We start from the raw sequence: 21,532 nt of genomic DNA, 5'->3' as shown, positions 1-21,532 counted from the left end.
GGATAGCAGTAGTCTGATATAAATATTTATGAAGTTGCAATAAGGATGTCTGCTCTTCAAATAAACTTTCAAACTTTCTCCATATCTTTGTTAATAGTAGCATGGATGACAAAAATATGGGTTTTTTGCAGTTTTTAATCAGAATTCAAAGTTCCGTGCCAAAAACCTAAGAAAGTAAAATTTCTAATGCTTCAAGGCTTTGCAAAGTCTCCTAAAAATGAGTCTTTTAGAAAATCTCTGTACCTGTCAAATCCAACCCAGATGTAAAGAAAACCTTTGACAACGACATTTAGAAAGCACAAGACAAGACAACACTTGTATCAGACTAGACCAGCAGCCTCCACGTTAGCTATATTCGCCTCATGCTTTTGCAAGAGTTCTCTCATTAACATAACTTATGGATGTGTAATGAATTTGCTGTAAAAAGTTTTTTCTTGCATAATGGCTAAATGATGTCTTTTAAAGTGGAATTTCTCAGTCAGTAACGCTGAAACATTCTAAAGAAATTCAGAAATGTTGTGCGAAGAAACATTTATCCTCTGTAGATTTCGCAGCATTAAATATAGAAATTTCTTTGTCATATCACAGCTGTAGCTGGAACAAAAATGGGATGATTTCAAGCTAGAGGAGAAAGAATATTTTAAACTATTTCTTGACAGCAGTAATCCCTGATATATTAATGCAGTATTGAGTTCAACCATTTGATTTAACATTAGAACTGAAAACTGAGAAGAAAAACCATCTCTCTTTAAAAGCATTAACAGATCTGTTGTTGCACATTTAACAGCATCACACAGGGAGGCTGTGACTCCAGCACTCTTTCTGGCCATGCAGGAGCAGGGTCTGAATCACATGCATCAATGTGTGAAAGCTGTGAGAAATGCTCTTAAGTTACCGAAGTTGGAGTTTGCATATCCAAACCCAGCTGGCCATCTGGTGAACAGCAGATTTTGGCTTTCTATGCCATACTGTACTCACAGAACAAGGCTGCAACCGGGTTATGTAGGAAAATTATTCCCTGCCTTTTACACGAAAGATGTGTCAGCTACGCAGTGATATTTCTAATTAATTCTCAAGAAGCTGAATATCAAAGCCACATGAGGGCACCAGCACAGAGAAAAATCTGTCTCTTTATCCTTCAAAGTCAGCAGCAGTTCTGATGGATCATTACTGTGCTATGAAAACATCTGAAATTTCTTTTCATGTGTGTGATTCTCATCATAATTTTACTTCTTCTGTTGAAGAATGCAAATTAAAAGGCAAAATCTGTCACTGTCACTTAAGATCTATATACAGCACCCACTACTCAAATAGGCTGTAAATGTATGAATATTTCAGATTTTTACCCTTCTTTAGCTGTGAGCAAACAAGTTCTCATTATTTCAAACTTTCCTAATAATCTCATTAGTAACTGATGTTTCATTGATCTGTCTGGAAAATCGTAACTCATACATGCAATTCCACTAGGGTGGATGAGAGGGGTGCAAACTAACCAGAGCAATCCCAGAGATTAAGAGACATGAAGATATTTTCACAGGCGTGAAAATATAACCTATAGGAAAAGATACCACAAACCTGTTCAGCATCAGAAAATGAAGGATGTATGAACAAAACGGGAACGCACTGTCACATCCATTCTGAGAGGATATGAAATAATGGGCTTAATTTGCAGCAAATAAATTGCATACTAAGTAAAGATCCCTGTTAAGAGCAACTGAACAAATACCAAATGGACCAGGGAGGTTACAGACTCTTCATTATTTGGGAACTTCAGTAACTGTTTAGATGAGTGTTCTTATTATAATATCATTTGTTAATAAATTCTTTTTTTTTTTTTTTTTGTCAGTAGCTTCCTCAAAACACCACGCAAAAAATATTTAGTACTTGTGTGGCTGTTTATGCACTACTTGTGTACACACACAGAACTGTATCTAAACACATTTGATTTGCATTACTCAGAATGTATACTGCAATGTATATCTGGTATTGTTTATTGCTTGTGTTTTATTTACACAAATGTGTTCCTGGTTCATGTCATAATTATCATCATGTAGTTAAGCAGCTTTGCTAAACCACTGTACATTTGGTTAGTTTTGTTTTGTTTTAATTTTAGCAAAGCTTTTGATGTGTCTTCACAGTATCTTTCCAGGCAAAATGTGAAGGATACAGCTAGATAAGTAATATGATGGGTGAAAAATAAATGCCCTCGTGGGTGGAGCTCAGTGGGTTACAGTAAATGAGATTACATCAGGCTAACAACCACTTATTAGCAAGGTTCTGCAGGAGCCCATTTTAAGTCCATTCCTCTTCATCTTACATGACGTAGATGCAAGATTTGAATGCATACTAACTGAGTTTGCAGATAATACTTAACTAGAAGGAGATGCTGACTCCTAGAGTATAGAAAGCCTTTGTAGAGAGGCTGACAAACTGGAGGGCTGGGCAGTCACCAACTGCATGAAGTTCAAGAGGAAGCAGATCCTGCACCTGGGATGGGGCAAGCTTAGTTACATGTACAGACTGGGGGGACGAGGGGCCGGAGAACAGCCCTGTGGCAAAGGCTCTGGCTGACAACCCTTGGTTTGTTTGGCCCGGCGTAGAGGAGGCAGAGAGGACGACTCATGGGAGCCTACAGCTCCTCACAGAGAATGGAGGGCAGCACTGAGCAATGCTCTCTGGTGGCAGCAACGGGGCCTGAGGGAATGGCATGGAGCTGTGTCAGGGGAGGGCCAGTGAGGGAAAAGGTCCGCATCAGGGAGTGGTGGGGGATTGAACAGGCTTCCCAGGGCAGCGGTCATGGCATCGCGACTGCTAGAGCTCAAGAAGCTTTTGGACAGAGCTGTCAGACAGACATATGGTTTGATTTTTAGGTGGTTCTGTGTGGAGCCAGGAGTTGGACGCAGTGATCCTTGTGGGTCCATTCCAACTTGGGATATACGATGATTCTATGATTAATTTTACCTTAAGGATTTGTGTGGAATTAAGGCTGCAGATTAAGTCTCCTGGTCTGTATTTTTCATTTACCGTCAGCATTCCACAAAAGTCATGTGGACGAAAAGGTCAATATTATTTTTTTAAGCCATAAAATACTGAGAGATTATAATAGTACATTTAAAGTGTCTTGTTGGAGCTGGATAAACATCACGTAGAAGCACAGAATGTAAGAGCTGGGTCTTCCACAATTTGGTTATAAGCAATTCCCTTAACCTTAAGTAGTACTCAAATATTTAACAAAGCGGTCCTCTTTCTCACAGTCCATGTCCATGCACCTACTGACAACTGCCTGAGAATCCTCTCTATTTATGTAATGCTTGAGTTTAGAAGAGTAGGTTAAACAAGGGAGAAACTCTCTTGAACATTTTTGGATGCTTTACAAAGTGGTCAAAAAGTATTCTAGTGCCAAGGGACAATGTACAGCTTTATTCTGTCTCATTAACAGTCCCTCATGTTAAGGTGTTTGTTTTCTTGGAAAAGAAAAACAATTCTTTTTTTTTTTTTAATTAAAGATAAACAAAACAATGATTCTAATAGTCAATCCATAATTTACTTTCTTTAAGCTTCACAGGTTTTGTTTATATGCATTTGTAGCATGTATTTGTTTTGCTGACTGACAAAAACAAGCAACGCTAAGTACAACATGATTTATTATTAGGAGTATGTACTTAATCCAGCAATGATTGGAAGTGTTTCAGAGTCTGAGCAAGCTCAGATATATTAAACTCTGATTCTTCTCAAAGATTATTATGCCATTAACAAAATGAAAAGTTGGATGAGAGCCATGGGAGCTGTGTTTCATAACCTACTGCGGTCTTGTTTTCCAGATGTCTTAAATGCTACTGAGGTCCAGTAGTGCTGGTGATGAGGTCAGTCGCTCTACATAAATGCAGAATGCTAAGCCTTTGTGGAGTCAGACTTCATTGTATCTTCCTGAATTACACTGGACCTCTCTGGGCTAAAGACATTAGAGGGATTCACAGTGCAAAATTAAGGTCACAACAGTACCTCTTCCCGTTCTTTTTTCACAGATTTTTAGAGATAAACACTGGCTATGACTTATCATTCTTTACTGTACGTATCATAATCCTATTTTTCTTGATAACATACCTCTCGTTTCATTGTACATTCCCAAGCAAAAGATTTTGTCTTAAATACACAGCAGGGGGTATGACAGGGCATTCAGAATGAGTTGCCTACTGTCCTCCTAACAACATGCCATTACTGAAACTTCCCTCTCTCCATCAAAACGCTCAGAGCAAGAAGAAAAGAACAAACCTTACTTCCGCAGCATGTTTTGGCAGCAATGTGGGTTATCAGCTAAAGGAGGAGAGGTGCCAGGGTTCTTCCTACTTGTGTAAGGAAACTGTAGTGTGAGAAGAGGAATAAATCACAGGGAAGCTCAGCAAGGCATTTAATAGGCATAAAATGAATCTCAGAACCTGCATGTACAAATGCAATTACAAGATTGGCACAGCTAGCAATTTAGATAGCGATGTGCACATACATGTTGATGCGTGTTGGCTGGAGGGAGGAACAGCGAAAATAACACCTCTTAAAAAGTAATTTGACCATTAACTCTACAATGCTTCTTAGTGTTCCCGTTGCTTACAGAGAATGATTTGCATCGAGCTCCTCAAATGAAAGGCAACATAAGCACATAAAACAAATCATCACCACCTCTGCATACCACAAGTGTTTTTATTCCAATTCTGTAGTCATTCTTCTTACGAAAACGTTTTGCATAACTTTGTTGGTTCTCGTTATGGGTTATGCTAGCTGTAAATGGAGCAAATATTAAAAATGGAAATGATACAAAAGTCTCAGACCTCAGATCACTTGATGTCCAGAAGCAAGAAAGTAAATACAGCCAAGTAAAGCTGCCTCATCCTGCGCAATATTATAAAGTTTAAGACATTATATAAAAAGGATTTGCAAACTTTGATTTAAAATTATGAACAAAAGCAAAATGTTCATTATTCTTACATGTTCGGTATGAAAAACACAACAGTTTTTTTTTGGTTTTTTTTTCTTCTTCTCATTATTTGTTCCAGATGTGGGTTTGCAGATGTGAATGGCTGGACAACAGTCAGAGAAGTGGAATTAGGGAAATATCTGTAATTAATAACATGCCTGCGGAAACATGTTCTGTACTTCAAAAAGAATTCAGGTGCTATTAGATCTTGGAGAACCTCCTTCCCCTGAAGATGTTGACAAATTTGAAGAAATTCCAAGCAGGAAAAAAAGACTGGAGAAATAGATTACTTATGCAGAAAGATTAAATGAATCAATCTTCTGCTCTCAGTTACACCAATGGAGTCCAGTTAAATTAAATGACAAGGACTAACATAACGAAAAGAAAAAGTTAACTCAAATTTATTAAGAGTTTGTTTAGAAGTGCTTAGAGCAAGAAATCCCTCCAGGAAGGAAAAGAATTGATGAAGTATTTTAGGGAAACAATAGGTCATGCAATAAGATTAAACTGAAAAAAAGAGAAATAGGGTCAGGGAACGTTCCACTACAGTTACATCTACTAAATCCCTCCTCTGTCGTATTTAAGTGAGGGTAGAACAGAACTACTCTCTGTGCAACTCTACACAGGAGGTCACTAGAGAATATGATCAAGCAGCTTTTCTGGAAGTCTACTAATGATTCCATCATTCATAGAATCAGACAGTGTCTACATCCACTGTTTCTCACTACATTAATTCACATAGTAGTTGCTAATGAATTACAAAACCTTATCCAAGCTGGATTAGTGTACTAAAATGTAGTTGCACTGCATTGCCTTTCTATGTTAAGAATTTTGCTTGATTTTCCATTTTGCCTTCATCAAGAACACAATGTGTAAAGAAGCTCAAATAAAAGTAGAAAAAAAATAAACGTCGCTGTATCGGTTTAATTACAACATCACAGCAAAAAAAGTAGGGCCAGGAGAACAACCTTACCAGTTATCTTCGCCTCCTGAATAATGCAGTCAAGAGTAAGTCTCTAAGACACTCTTGAAAATACTACATTTGCTGGTATCTTGTCTTTGGAAGTGGCAGCTATCCTTGGCATTTTTAGTTTACTACCTACAAGGCAAAGAGATTCAAACCATGTGTATTTATGCCCCAAAATCACCAAAATTCTGCTACTGGGAATCCAGAAAGATGCTTGCAGAAACTTGGTCTCATTGTAACAAGGATCCTAGCAGCAGTCAGTTAAGCTTATTGTTTGTGAGTATATAGGTGGTCTGAATTATTCACTCGGACATTATTTAGCATTATCCCAGAACTACGCGTTTATCCTTGCTGAATTCCATGAAGTTGCAGTAGGTCCGTACCATTTTTTCCATCCATCCTTCTGCCTAGGATAAGATCCTGAATTGGACACAAGGATGCTGTGGGAAACGGCATCACAATGTTGCTAAAGTTCAGGTAAGCAATATCTGCTGCTCTCCCCTCCAGCTATCTCAAATTGAAGAACAACGAGATATGAAACATGGAGAAGTCAGTACTCAAAATAGCAGTTCTGATGGAAGGTTTCCAAATCGGGCTGTAGCAACAGTAACTATGTAGCAGTAAAGCCAAGTCTAAAAAAGCCACAAAAAGATATACAAAGAGAGACAGTCACTTCTTCACGCTTCCGCACATGCACATTTCCATCACCCTTGATCCCGTGCTGCGTGACTGTAAGAACATGCTGCGTGACAATAAGAAAAAGAGTGCTTGACTCAACAGAAAACTATTCAGTTGACTGTCCTTAAGCTCTTCACATAGCTTGTATCACTTTAAATATCTTTTCTCCTTGAAAAGTTAAATCCATTCCACATTCTGCTGGGAAGACCCGGGGCTAGCATTCCAACAGGCAGTTAACTTGGACGTTGAATTCCCCTTTTTAAAGTGTGTTGGACAGTGTTGTTGAAAAAAAAAAATATTTAATCCACCTTCGAATGTGTCTCTCAGTTGTTTCCCCAAATCTGTGTAAGTGATAGCACAGTAGCAAGTTGCATGACTTGCTTCAAATACTTTCTGGAAAGAAAGCCAAGAAAGTATTGAGTGCAACTACTAGTGCTCATGCCTTTCGCTTAATTTCAGTGATAAGAAATGAGTGTCTATGATATATTTACACCAATGGCAGAACAGGTTTGTAACATTCTCTTATTTTCTCTCACTAAGCGCATTTTAGACCTCTGAGATATTTGAATAAAGTACCTTCATTGGATACACCCCAAAATACCTAATATTGCTAAAAACAAGTGCGAGTTTAGCAAGTTCTTCTCAATAAGTCTTTTCCCTGTGGGTATCACATCTTCTGAAGAGCTTTTCAGGAACACGCTGATTCCTCATTGCCACATCACCTCACTTTGCTCCACTGTTCTCTCTTCCCTTTGCTCCAAACCCCCCATATACATTCTGGGTAGGCAGAGCCACACGTTTCTGGGTTCAGGAAGAATTGAGTTGGGTCTGTCCGAATGCTTATAACTACGGTTAATATTGTTAACATGGAAGATCAGAACAGATGAAGTTGGCTTGAAGTAAAACACCAAGTTAGAGTCTAATCATGGCTATTTGGAGTTTCACCCAAGCTAATAAATCCTAAACCCTACTGAGAAGTCCTGGAGCTTCCACAAGTGACTTCTTAAAAGAAGAGCTCTGAAGCATTGAACAGATAGCTGTGTCACCAGACTAACTTGGTTCTTGAAGACTGATTTAAATGCAGTATCTCAGGCTTGGGTATGTGGCCAGTCTACTCACAGAATATCTAAATCAGCATGTCCAACTGGCCGAGTTAACATGATTTACAAAACTGAAGAAAAAGCAGCAAAGGGACTCACAAAACCGGTTTTGATTAATTTCCTAGTTCTTTATTTCTAAATTCAAATGGGAGAGGAGGAAAATGGCTGGGCCAGAGGTCAGTGTGGAAAAAATAATAGAGAAAGGACACTGATAGCTATCTGCTAGAGGATAAGTCTGTTATTCAATCAACCAAAGAGAGGAAGTGTCATTCTGGAATACAGGAATTCAGAACAGGAAACAAAGCACAAGAATGTGCAACAGAAATGGGATGCTGCAGGGAGCTTGGATGTAACTGCAGAGCAAAGTTCAGATACAAAAACTTCTTGATCAGCTGTAAATACATAATTCTGGAGAACATTTTTAGGGCAGATGGCATCAAGGAGATCTCTGGTGCTTTTCCTTGCTATGAAAGCAGAAAGATGGCAGAAGCTCAGGGGATTAGCTGATAAGCAGGTGCTGAAAACAACAGAGATAACCTGAGAGCCTGAAAAATGACCATGGGAGCAGGATCAGCAGCAAACAAAGAATGCCATGAATCTCACACGAATTAGTGAGACCATTGCTCAGATGTAGAGCTAATGTAGGCTCATGGCACACAACAGTGTTACGAAGAGATTTAGAGTGCCACAGCAATACTGGACCAACAAGACAAGAACTCTGTCCCCCAGACAGCACGGTGGCATTTCTTAGTAGCCATCTGCAGGCAGCACCTATAAGGAGCCAGTCACCTTAGCAAAGTGGAACAGGTTTACAAGTACTTTCCCTTCCTCCAGCAACTGAGAAATCAAAATTATGCAATGCAGGGAAAATTAACAAAGGGCTTTAGAGAACAGCTCAACTTAAAACAGACCACAGGGCTGTATGAAACACATTCATCTGTGAGCAAAAATACAGAAAGCAGCAACTAAATTGCTCCGAAGACTCCTAAGCCTACAACCTTCGCTGTTCTGCTAAAAAGCAGATATATAAAGAAGTCTTAATAGCAATAAAATCCTAATAGCCTTTTGTCAGACCAAAAGGATTTAAATTCTTCCACTAAATCAACCAAGTCATAACATTAATTCAGAAAGCATTTTACTTCAGCGATGATGGTCTGTAGGATTGCGTGACCCAGGCAAACATAAAGGCTGCAGTCAATGAAATTAAGACCTGTTCTTCCACTCAAAGCCATAGATCAGATAGCACTTCAGTTTGTGAAGTTTATATGTTGTGTTATTTTCTGTGTGAAAGCGAGTCAGAATATAGACTGTAGATACACAACATTGGAGAGATCACAATTCAATGAAAAACTGCTGTTTTCAAGTTTTCTAATAAGAAATGCTTATATTTTGCCAACTTAGTGAACTTAGCATAATGGTTTCCTCTAACCATTGTCTGAAGTGGGTAAAGGATGCAAATAAACTTACATGGGAAGATTTTCAGAGAAGAATAGGTGTTTTTCTGTGTAACCAATAATTGCTTTACCAGACTGAATCTCTGGGACTGCAGAGAAGTTCTTCCTAAGAACTTCTAAGACGATCTTAGTTGGTGAGGCGTACCTAGTTAATATCCTCACTTTACCAATGTCACCCAGGTTCTCCCACAGCAAATATAGGCATATTTACAGTAATGAATTTGAAGTAGGTTTGTAATTTCTACTTAATTCAGATTATACAAATAGAATGCTTTTCTACCTTTTCCTCCCCTAATCTGGGCTGAAATAGAGCTCTGGCTACGACGCATTTCAAGAGGAAACATTCATATCACTCTTTGGGAATATTACTAGCCCACTTTGTTCAGCGGTGGAACAAAAATACTTGGTTTTATTGCAGCCAAAATATTTTGTAACTGGCCCAGACAAAATTGATAAGAAATCAATCCCTTGTGCCAGCTGCATAATTTCATCCATAATGATATTCCACCTTTTAAGTGATATCAAAAGAGCACAGGACCTCCCCAGATGCAGAAAGGAGGAGGCCCACACTACTTTATTTTGAAAACACTCTCTCTTGCTAGCTAAGTTCAGCATGTGATGGATTTCTATACATATTATTTTTTAGGGTGCCATTGCAAAACAGGTTCTTTTATTCTCTGAACAAAAATATCTGAGCACTAAGGGACATCCAAATTGCACATCAGGTTGCAGACTAGTTTTAAAATATAACAAACATTTATTTACTGCACAACCTTATATTATAGATACCGTCCAGAAGCTTATAGCCAATTGCATATGCAGGCTTTTATACTCAGTGAACATTCCTACATCTACCTCACACTGGATCTAGGAATAGTTAACATGACAAGTATCAGCTCATAAGTTCCATCTTTATCATAGACACACAGGCCTTAACACCCTCTATGCATTTTATTACATCTCACTTAATTCCAGAGCTATGCTTGACATGATAAGGAAGAATGCTCTCTCAATTTGTGAGAAAGGTTTTAGGTTCCTTGAAGGGGAAACAAAATCCAGCAGGACATGACGGTAATACTGTCCCACAGCTCACACAAACCACGTTTCCAACTTTCTGTTGATAGAGAACAGCCATACACAGTGTTAAAAAAGCAGTTTTCCCATAGGTGCCCTAACAAAGTTAGGCTATTCAAACACAGAGGCATAAATCAAGAAAACAACACTGGTGCAAGATGTTACATGTAAGTTATACTACGACTTTAAAGAAAACCATCTGGGCATAAAATGTAAATACAGCCAGAGTGCAAAAAAGAAGAGCAAATCAGCCACACTTTTTAAATGCCCCAAATACAGAGCCTTTATTCTGTAAGACCGCTGAATTTTAATTCCAAACACCCATCTCAAATAAAACAGCATTCAAAATATCACCGAAACAGAACAGAAAGGTTTAAGCAAGATACATTTATTTTCAACTTCTGGCTTATTTAAAATACACTTCTTTGAGATTAGGAATAATCAGTACTTCAGTGGTGGACATGAATTAAAGATGGAGCTTCCTAGAAAGACTTACTATTACATATTTCATTTTTCAGTGGCACCAAGAGACAAAATGCAAACACTGAGACAGCATTCACACAAAGGACAAGAATAATTTGCCTCAAATGTTATAACCTAAATAGGCCCAAAGAACACCATCTGCCCAGATTGCAAAATACTTCCAGAAAGAGAGGGTGATTTCCTAAATCATCATGGGAAATGTATATCAGAATTAATTCTGCTTCTTATATTGCTGTATCTTTACTTTCCAAATGGAAAAGCAACCTGGACACACTTTACAGACCTAAGAGTTTATATGAGCAGCCCTGAGAAACAAATGCAGAGGAAATAAGCACACGGTGCAATACACAGCCCTTGGACAGAAGGACAGTGTAATACTGAAGAAAGGTTAGAAAACAAACCTCAATACACCACTATATCCGTAAAGCAACTACATTTTGGAGGTATGTTAGAATCCGAGCAAAAAAAAAAAGAAAAGTCCTTTTTAAAACCAAAAACTACATCTTAAGGGCATAAAATACCAGTACTCTGGGTCTTCATGGAGACTTAGTACAGATCATTTGTATAAGCAATGCACTTGAGATTTGATTACATACTTAGTTCTTCTGTTTATTTATTTACTTTTAAACAGGATGCTTACTTGGGTTTAACTTAGTTTGGAAAAAGGGAAATAAGGAAGATTTTGAAAACAAACAAATTACTTACAAATAGAAAAAAAATAAATAGAAAAAAAAAAAAAGGTCAAAAAAAAAAAGGTCTGCTCTGCCCAAGCCCCTGTGCAGGGGCGTACACTTGCATTCCCAGCACTTTCCTCCTCCTCCTGAGCCAGCCTAGGAACTGGTAGCAACCAATAGCTGTCACCACTGACAGATCCCAGCTCAGAAACAGGAGACTGAGTTTGTCACTGATTTCTGAGATATTTACTGAGACAGGGAATCCTGGCCTCAGTTCCTGATTTGAGAAGGGAGTATGCGATCCCAATTATAAACCATAGAGGGAGAAGCAAATGATGGTTTAACGGCATTTAAAGCTGAAGTTTGTATAAAACAGATGTGAATTTTCAAACTAAACAACAGTTTTACTGTGAGTGAAAAAGTTGAAGCAACAGAGGAAAGAGCTGTGTCCTCCTCTGCAGCTGAAGAACTGAAAGGTGAAAGATGGCTCTCTTTCAAGGAAGTTTAAGCCGTGTGTGGCTTTTTTGATGGGTCTAATCTGTTCAAGTTCCCAACTGTGCAAACCTACTGTCTTGACCAGGAATGGAGGAGGCAGGAATTGCTTCTTCCTATGCACATGGAGTACCTCCAGCAATCACATCCTTCTGTTTAGGCCCTTTGAGTTAGTGCTATAATTTAAATATAAAAGAAATAATAAATAAATCACAGAATCATAGAATTGCTCAGGTTGGAAAAGACCCTCAAGATCATCAACTCCAACCGCAACCTAAGCAGCTTCATATCATTTCCAGGGAGGTCTGCGTAACGGAGTGCTCTTACATTCTGCTCTTTATCACTGAAAAATTAATGCTGATTATTAAGCTGAGAAGGCCATGGTGAGGTGTCATGAAGGCAAGAACAAGAAAGCCAACATAGTGCTTAAAAGAAAAGTGTTCACCAAAAACTGGCAACTGAATCTGAAACCTTAATGGAAAACCACAGACTTAGAGCATAATTTTCTTTCTGCGTTAGAAATAATATGTATCCTTTAATCAAAGCTTAACCTGTTTCTACCAAAGCACTGACGTGAATACATACAGAAAATACACCAGAGAATTACAGTGCATGATGTGGCATTGCCCTGACTGGTGCTGGATTGGAAAGAAGTGGTTTTTCAGGAATGGTTTATAGTAGGACCTAAGCTTTTCATGAATGACAGTCTCAATTGGTTGAGATATTTTGAAATGATAGAAACTGATAAAATAGATCTGTATCTTTCCAGAGAAATGGCAATGGCACAGTGCCATGGTACCTGAACTCTGCAGAGTAAGAGTGGAAGAAATGCATTTAATCCAACACTCAACTTCCCCTCCCCATTGCCAAAACCCATGAAAAAATGTCTTCTGATGGTTTTAATAAATAATCATGAAGGATTTATGAGAAACATATTCCGTTTAAATGATGCTGTGCCCTTTTTCTCATTGCAAACTGCAATATCTAGACATGGTGCACAGCTGCTCTGCTTGTGTGTACTCACAGTTTGCTAACAGGAACCACAAATGTAGTATCTCTGACAACTGTAAATCTCATATTTGCGTTGCGGCCTTATAACTTCTCTCTGATCTTGCTTTCTCTACTTATTTTACTGGCAGTAAAACTCAGTAGATTAATAATATTATTGATATTTTACTTTCTCTGCGAGATCTTCTTGGGTGGCCAGTTTCCAGAAGCAAAACTAACCTTACTTGCACACATACACTTCATGCCAATCCTTTTTTTGCATTTTCATTATATTCTGCAAATCTTAAGGTCCCAGTGAATGTTCAGAATGTCAAACATAAACTATTTGAACTATTCTAAGCAAACACATTAAAGCAATAATAGTTATGTTTTATTAATAACCCATGCATCTCTTCACCAAGTAATTAAAAGTAAATAATAGTATGTGATAGAAAGTATATCTGATCAGATACCTATTAAACTATCTGCTGCATGACAAACTGACAGTCATTACCAATTTCATATTTTATTCTATTTAGCTGGAATCTTTAACCTTAATCTATTTAACTGGAATCTTACTGTAAGGTAGCTACAATAATACTTGTATTATTGTATTGTATCATTAATACTTGTAAAGTAGCTACAAGTATTATTGTAGCTACCTCACAGTAAGATAGTGATCTTCTGCCCATTACCATCATGATGGATATATAAAATCTTTGTCCCTAAATTCTGAGTCATCACAAAATGAAGATGAGTACTTTGCCCTCCTCAGTTAGGTACTTTTATGACACACAGCCACTACAATTTAACTTCAGCTGATAATAGACATTAAATCTATCTTTCTTCTCAAAATTGCAAATATCAGAAGCAGAAAGTCTGTCTCCAAATTCTCTGTTCCAAGTCTGACAAAACATGAACTAATGAGAGAGGAAATTTTCAACAGAACTATAAATTATTTCACAGCTACGAACAGTTACTTTTTGTATGGCCCTTATAATGTGTGAAGCCCTGTTATTCAAAACTCAGACATGGAAACAATTGCGCTTCAGAGTGAGAAAAGCTTTACCACAAGTCTTTTGTTCCTGTAGCTCAAATGTGTGTATACACATCCACCCCTTGCTACCAGCTGTGATGCATTCTGTCTCAGCTCACCAAGGTATATCCAGATTTTAGAGAACAGCTTGAAGCATCATTGTTTCTTTGGAAGAGAAAGTCAATGAAAACACTGACAAAAGAGCACAGCCAGACTGTTAAAGAGTTGTACAAATTCCAGCCCTTCTTCATTCCCTCCCCCACTAAGTTCTTCGATCAATAAAACAACTTTTTGAACTTGCCTTTTGTTCCAGTTTACCCCAACGTTATTTTAATGCTTATCACAATGCATTGTCCAAAACCATGGAAAGTACCACTACTGAGAAATAATCGCCAATTGCCTCTCTTCTCTTGACCTTAACAACACAACCAAGGCCCAAAAATATTTGTGTCTGAGGAATTTTTGCCAGGGAAATAGCATAATACCCAGGAAGCTCAAATAGCAATCAACTAACCTAAACAGCCTGGTGCCTGGTTAGCTATTTACTTTACAGAAGCACTTAGGAGCAAAAGTAGAAGCAAAATTGTAGCTGCGTTGACTGTCAGAGGGATATACTTGACCCTTGGGACAGATTAGCATCTCATTTTCTTCCTCCATCCTGTTTCTTTATTCCTTTTCCCTACTTATCCCGTTAATTTTCTTGCTGAATTATTTTACTTTTTGTTTTTGGTTGTATTTATACAGAAAAGATATTTGTGTGAAAAATCAATTATTGACTTTTTTTTTTTCCATTGCCTGTCTCTGGGTTTTCCACATTATCTTTCCTATTTTCCTACTAAACACTGCTGTCCTATTTCAGCTAATGTCCCAGTATTTATCCCTGCTAACTGGATGGGTTCTTTTGGCACCCATCCCTTTCTTAGAACTCAGTTTACCACCACTTGCTTTACCAGCTCTGACAAGGTAGGGTGAAATGCAGTTGTGGAAAGTGTGAAAAGGGGAAAAACTATCAGCTGCATCCAAAACTTGTGTGCAGTTTGTATGGTATGCTCACTTTTCTCCTCTTCCTAACCTGATGTTTCACCCATCAAGAAGGCAGCTTATGACTTAAATGTGCAAAATGTATGGAATTTCTGCAAAGTCTGAAGTATTCCATTGTTATTATTATTAGGCATGTGTTATTAAACTGAGTGTGAGGTCAAGACCCTTGAGAATAAGTACAATAATGTCAGTGAGAACAGTTAAATACATTAAGAATTCCCTTGTTACATTAGGCTTATATTCATCTTGTAACTGTGTTTATTTTGCTGACTTCAACCTCTTCTGGAAACAAACGTTCCTTTTCAGCCATCAATAAGGACGCTGCCATTTGTTCTTCCACCAAATCAGACGAAACACAATATGGCAACAGATGAATTGCATAGTCATAACTACCTTGGATATCTATGCCACCTCTTTTTTTACCGACAGCATCTCAAACTTACAGAGGAGAGCTTCTGGAAACTGTGTAATGACCCTGTAAGCTGGCTCTCAATGGCAGACTCTGTGCCATAAGGTGTTCTAGGCCCACAGCACGCACCTAAATGGATGTTTTGTGAGGTACAAAAGTAACTGTGCCCCGTGAATGCACGGCAGAAGGAGTTAGAGTGTGGCGTGCTTTGGCAGTGCAACAGCTTTCTTAACCTCATTTACTTAAATATGCACCAGCCCTAGGCCACATAACCCGCACACATGATCTGCAGTTATTATCCCAGTTTTCATGCTGCAGCTCGTTACCGATATGCAGAGTCTTTCCAGGTATTACAATGATTTAGTCTACACAGCCTCTGCACCAAACTTGAGTACTCCTGGGTGACTACATCAGAATCCTCACAGCACTGATGCTCAACTTGGCACTGCCTTTGTGTTCAGACATTTACGTGATTTCATGAATGGTCTGAAGAAAATCTGGAGGGCTGTGATATCATGCCAGCGTGTAATGTATGTGCAAAGCTAGCTTCAGTTACTAAAGGTTCAGGTTCAACCAAAGCTTATCAACAAAGAAAGCTGCTCTCAGAGGGCTAGGTGTGAGCAGCACTTGCAGTTTGTCATGTCACACTGTTTAAATAATAAAGGTTCATTTGTCATTTTATTTTCCCTTTACTAGTTCATACAGGCAGACACTTGTTTATTTCTCTCTGGAAGTCTTTTCTTACTGTGAGATAAGTTACTTGGGGAGAGGAAAGGTTATATATTCAAACATGGTGTCAAGATTGTTGCTAGGCTGATGAGACTCAGCTGTTGACCCTCCAGAAGAAGAAATGGTCAGACCTGCACTTGCATTTAAGATCAGTCTTACCAAGAAGTTTCAATAGAGCACACTGACTTCATTAGTAGCTGGCAACTTCAGCAGAACTTCTATTTATACTAGACTACAAATCAGAGCATCAGAAGCATTAGTCTCCAACTAATGTTGTTTAGTACAAATATGAAAAAGAGATTTAAATCCCTAAAAAAAAAAAAAGTATTTATGTCATCCCATTTGGCTTTAATGCAGGTAAATGAATTATTAGCACACAGTTTAGTGACTGCTGTATACATTTTCACAGTCTTATCTACCTGGATACATCATATAAAGCAAAGGAGGTGCTTTATATGATGTGCACTTTTTCTACTATACATGTAATTAACCTTTGCTGGTTGCTATAAGACAGCTATCTCACTGACAGATTTGTAAAAGGATGCTCCTGCATCTGATCACTAAACCACACTAAGAAAAAAAACAGAACAAAACCGATTAACAAGGCAAATGGGAATTGTTACCACATAAATAGACCAAACCTATCTGCAAAATCCAATTTATTAATTCAAAATCCAGCAGATGTTGTAAAGATCTCTTCACAGCCAGAAGGACTAGGAACCACATCATCGGTAACACCAGCATTAGGCTCTTATTCCAGCAAAGCTATGTCCCTGAAGAAAGGCAAAAATCCAAGGTAAAAAGCAGCATCATGGCCATGTTCACTATAAGCTGTTGCTTCATCTAGCTGCTAGGAGCACAGCAATGGCAATGGCAGACTCCCACCTCACTCCAGTGGCAGTCCTGTATCCCTGTGTATCCAGTGTATCCCTGATAGTGGCTTCTCCCTGCAGACTCTGCTCCATACAGAACAGCTGGCTCATGGTTTCTGATCCTTTGGCTTTCCAGTGAAAGCAAAATATGTCCTCTTCAAAGGCACCCATACAGGCTTCAGATATGTGCACTCCAAAAAGGGGAGCTCTCCAGGAAGTGTTGTTAGAAAAGCATATAAATTTCACTTTTTGGATAATAGCCTGAAGGCCAGCCTTTTCTTCAAGGCACACCTAGTCTCTAGCTGCTGTCCTGCATCTTACTTTTATACCTCCCCTTCCTTGTTTTTTTTCTATTACTCATGGCACAAACAACTGACCACAAATATCCTATCAGGCTGCTGAGGAAAGAAAACCAGGCCAGAACCCAAATCCTTCTAAGTGCACACCACTCCCTCCCTCTTCTCATCACCCCTTCTGCCAGTGCATCTCCTGGAATGGGATGGCCCTCACAAGTGGTCTGCCCTTCTGCCTTCCTCATTTTGTAAATGTGCCAAGTTCTTTTGGCAAGACAACTAGCCCAGTTTTTAGCCTCCAGCTTCTTGCTGGCAGCTCTCAGTCACTATTCTTTGCAAACACAGAAGTGTTCAGCTTGATCATATTTTAACAGGGAATTCTCTTTAGGAACGTGCCCACGTTTGAATAAATGTATGTGAAAATAAGAGATTCACGAGCAATTGGTTACATGAAGCAGGTAACAAAACAGTAAATTGTATTCTTATAAAATCACATTATTTCCTCAGTCAGAGATTGTTTGGATCCAGGAAGTAAGGTCAGGTTCAGATCCTGGGGAGAGTGGTGGGCATTGATAACAGCACTTAATGTTTATGCAGCATTCCTTATCCAGAGATCTGAGCTCTGTCTCCAGCATATTACAACAGCAGGATATGTTATCTTATGCAAACTCCTTCCTAAATTTCACAACAGCTGAAAGAAGCAGAAAGCATTAAATATGTGTACCACTGCTCTATTGCTATGGAGGCTGAAAAAACAGCCATGGAGCTCGTTCCTTACTCTGCTTTTATCTAAATATTGCAATATGGTCAGAGCAGGGACACTTGTCCTCTTCAGTGTTTACCAACTATCTACTTCTGATTGCACACAAGTATTAACAATAATAAAAGCGGTGGGAAAAGAGAAATAAGTAACACAACTCTCCTTTAAGCAAGTTACCTAATTGCAAACTATACAACATGATCAGTTGCCTTTTACTACGTCTGGTTCAAAGGCCACTAAAAATGGAATTCTTTCCACTGACATCAAAGGGATCTGAATAGGGCTGTCTTTAACAGGAGGGAGAATAGATTAACTTCAGTTTTCTGGCTACAGAACCCAAGTGAAAAGTAACTAAAATAATAAGCAGAAGATAACGTTTTCTTAAGAACCCACTGATTTCTGCACAGCTTTTCAACCAGCTACAATCTGTTATATTGCTTGCACTGCGTGAATGATGCAGAATGTGCTTCTAAACACACAGTGTTTGCACAGTGAAATGACCTTTCCTTTCATTAACAGAAAAGAATATTGTGATTAAGAATCAGGACAGTGGGAAAAGAGACCCGTACAGCATCCAAGCACAATAAACAGTTTGGTTGCTTTTGCTTGTTATCATATCTGTATTGATCGAGTTTTCCTCTTGACCTGCTGTGAAGCTGTAAGAATAGATACCAGTGCCAAAAATGCCTCCCCCCCCACCATACTCTACTGTGTATTTTAAATACAGGCTTTATTTCTACTGTAAATGTTTCCTCCAAGGTTAGCTTTTCAAGTGGTTTCTCTCAGTAACCAAAGTTACTTAAAAACATCTGGAACTTCTTTATAACTCATAACTGTTTTGTGTAGTCACCTGTGTTACAAAGGTTAAATGCTGTGGAATTACTGCTAGGGTCTCTGATTGCTTCACAATCACTGCAGTGTATTTATGAAGCGGGGATAACAAGGGACAGAGAAATACTAAACAAAACCAAGATTATGTTCCTAATTGAAAAGGCAGTCCGGGGTTTTCAAATATAAAATCCGGAATCTGAGCTTACTTTTCCTACCATCATCTGTTACAGCTGTTCCACATTCCAGGACTCCTTCAGCCTTGACCTCATCTCTAAGATACGTTCTCCTTTCAGCCAATTGTAAGTTCTTCTCAAATATACAATATTTACACCCAGCAACAGCACAGGTCTACTGATTGCCTTCCCTTCAGCTGCTTGGGTGGCCTAAGAACGGGGAAGTGTCCTGGCATAGGGGAATTCCCCTTGTGTGTAGAGAGCATTTCGGCAGCAGTGCTGTGCTGGCCCTGCACAGGGGCAGGAAGGAATAAGTTGGAAATGAGGAGATTAGGAAGTGTGAAGAGGATTAAGTCCATACATTTGCCTAGAGCTCTCAAGATTTTTGGAAGTACCCATCCATCCTAAAGATTTGGAAGCTGAAACATAAAATGGAATCTAGAAAGTTAAATCTAAAGAAACAGTTGTAAAATAATATAGTTTGGATCGATTTGCTTCTAGTCTCTTGGGAATCTGCCTCCATAGCTGCTTGAAAAACAAAGAAAACAAAACATTTTTTTCCTCATGAAATAGAAGTATATTCCTCAAATAGATGTACAAAACCAGTATCATTTCACAGGTAATATGTAGCACAAACAGATAACTTGGTAATCAGTGTAACTGAGAATCAGGCCCACAACATCCAGAAGAACCAATTCCTTTGATGACAGCCTCTTTCTTCCCATATAAGTCTTACGTCTTATCTTCTTTTAAAGCTTAAATACAGTCAACTTTGCCCTTCCTAATTTCTGAACCCTGATAGCTGATTTCAGAATATATTTTATTACTTCTTTTGTTTGCACAGCATTCGGTATCAGTGCTGATGTTGCCTCCCCTGGCTTTTCAGTATTTAAAAACACATGGAAGAAAAAGTAGGGCCATGTAGAAGAGGCCTCCAAAATATCATTAAAAACACAGATGAGTATTTTTTGGAAAATCTGCATGGATCAGTTCACAACACAACACCTTTTCTGCCTTTTTTGTTCACCCGTAGCTATGATGCAGTTACACGTTACCCATTTTAAGCTTTTTATTACTGTGATAGTTTTTACATTGGTTTTTTTTGCATCACAAGAAATAGCATTAAGTGTATAAACCAGAATTTGGAATAATATATTACAGCTTATTACAGCAGCAACGTACAACCAGTACTTCCTATTGGGTGCAGAGGGGAATTCTGTTAAACAGTAACAGCACAACAAGCTTCTATTTTTTTCAGAGCAGTTCAAATGCAACCACAAGCATCTATCAAAACCAATCCTATATAACAGCACTGGAGTACTAGACCTAGAACTGCCTGGCTTGAAGCAATTAATTTGTCTACTTAAGACGTAATGGAACTAACATCACAAATATTCTTTTTTTTCAGAGGTGCTTTGTGACTATATCTTCAAAATAGCAGCAGCCATACAACACTGCTGATGCACTGCAAGCATGACTTTAATACACCAAACTCAGCATCCAGCTAAACAACGTATCTAAAAATGAAGGTCACTGCAATTAGCCGTCCTATAAGGAAAGTGAGAACTTTGCTAGATTAAGCGTGAACTTCAGTGCAATACTAACTCCAGGAATTTGCATAAATTTGCTGTGTTTGTTATGAGGATATCAGAGACTTGCAGTGAAGCTATTTAAAATTATCAGAACTAAAATTACCAAAGCGCTTTCCCAGCTCTGTTTGGTGGTTGAACGTTATCAATACTTTGGAGAGCTGCTTGCATTGCTGCTGATATTTCAGTGCTATATTGCAGTCTTGTCATTTCAAAGTCATGCTAACCAAGCCATTTCATTGTCCACAGAGAACCCTGGTGTCAGCAGAACTGGAGAAAAAGGAACACTCCAACTATTAATGCCTTTAACGAGCATCATGCTTTTGTTATTAGTTGGGAACACGGTAGACCAAAGTTCTCCCCTGGGACTCTCAAACTTTAGAAGCTGACAATGGCATGGTTTGACAGACTGACAGGACATGGCATCTCGATGATGTCTTGTAAGTGGTGTTGCTCAACAGCCCACAACTGGGGTTGGGGGCAGGGCCAGAAAAAGAATACGAAGTGGCAGAGAACTGTTGAGCATCAGGCCTTCGAGTAACGTAAGCTGAGTGATTCTGCAATGACTTTCCTACTCATGAAACAGATTCCAAGGAACACATGGCATGATGCATGAAAGAAATGCTGATTGCAGCTCTTTCTATTGAAACACACCTGAATGTCTTGATTTTAAATACTGACAATTAAGTTTGCTTATCTTTCTCTGTGAGCTCTCTACAACACACGCTCTCTGTAATAGGTTATAATTGTACTGCAGTGAAGGACATAGACTCTTTTAGCCCTTAAATCTTGCCTACTAGCACTGAATGGTTTAGATGCTGATAACAGAGCCACATCCAGCAGTCTTGTTCTAGGCTCACGTGCCAGGTATGCATGCAGTATGAAACCCTTCCATAATTTCCTAAGTCAGATTTGAATCAC

The sequence above is a fragment of the Tetrao urogallus genome (assembly GCF_951394365.1).
Source record: "Tetrao urogallus genome assembly, chromosome: 16".
Classification (NCBI taxonomy): domain Eukaryota; kingdom Metazoa; phylum Chordata; class Aves; order Galliformes; family Phasianidae; genus Tetrao; species Tetrao urogallus.
This window is presented reverse-complemented; position numbering follows the sequence as displayed.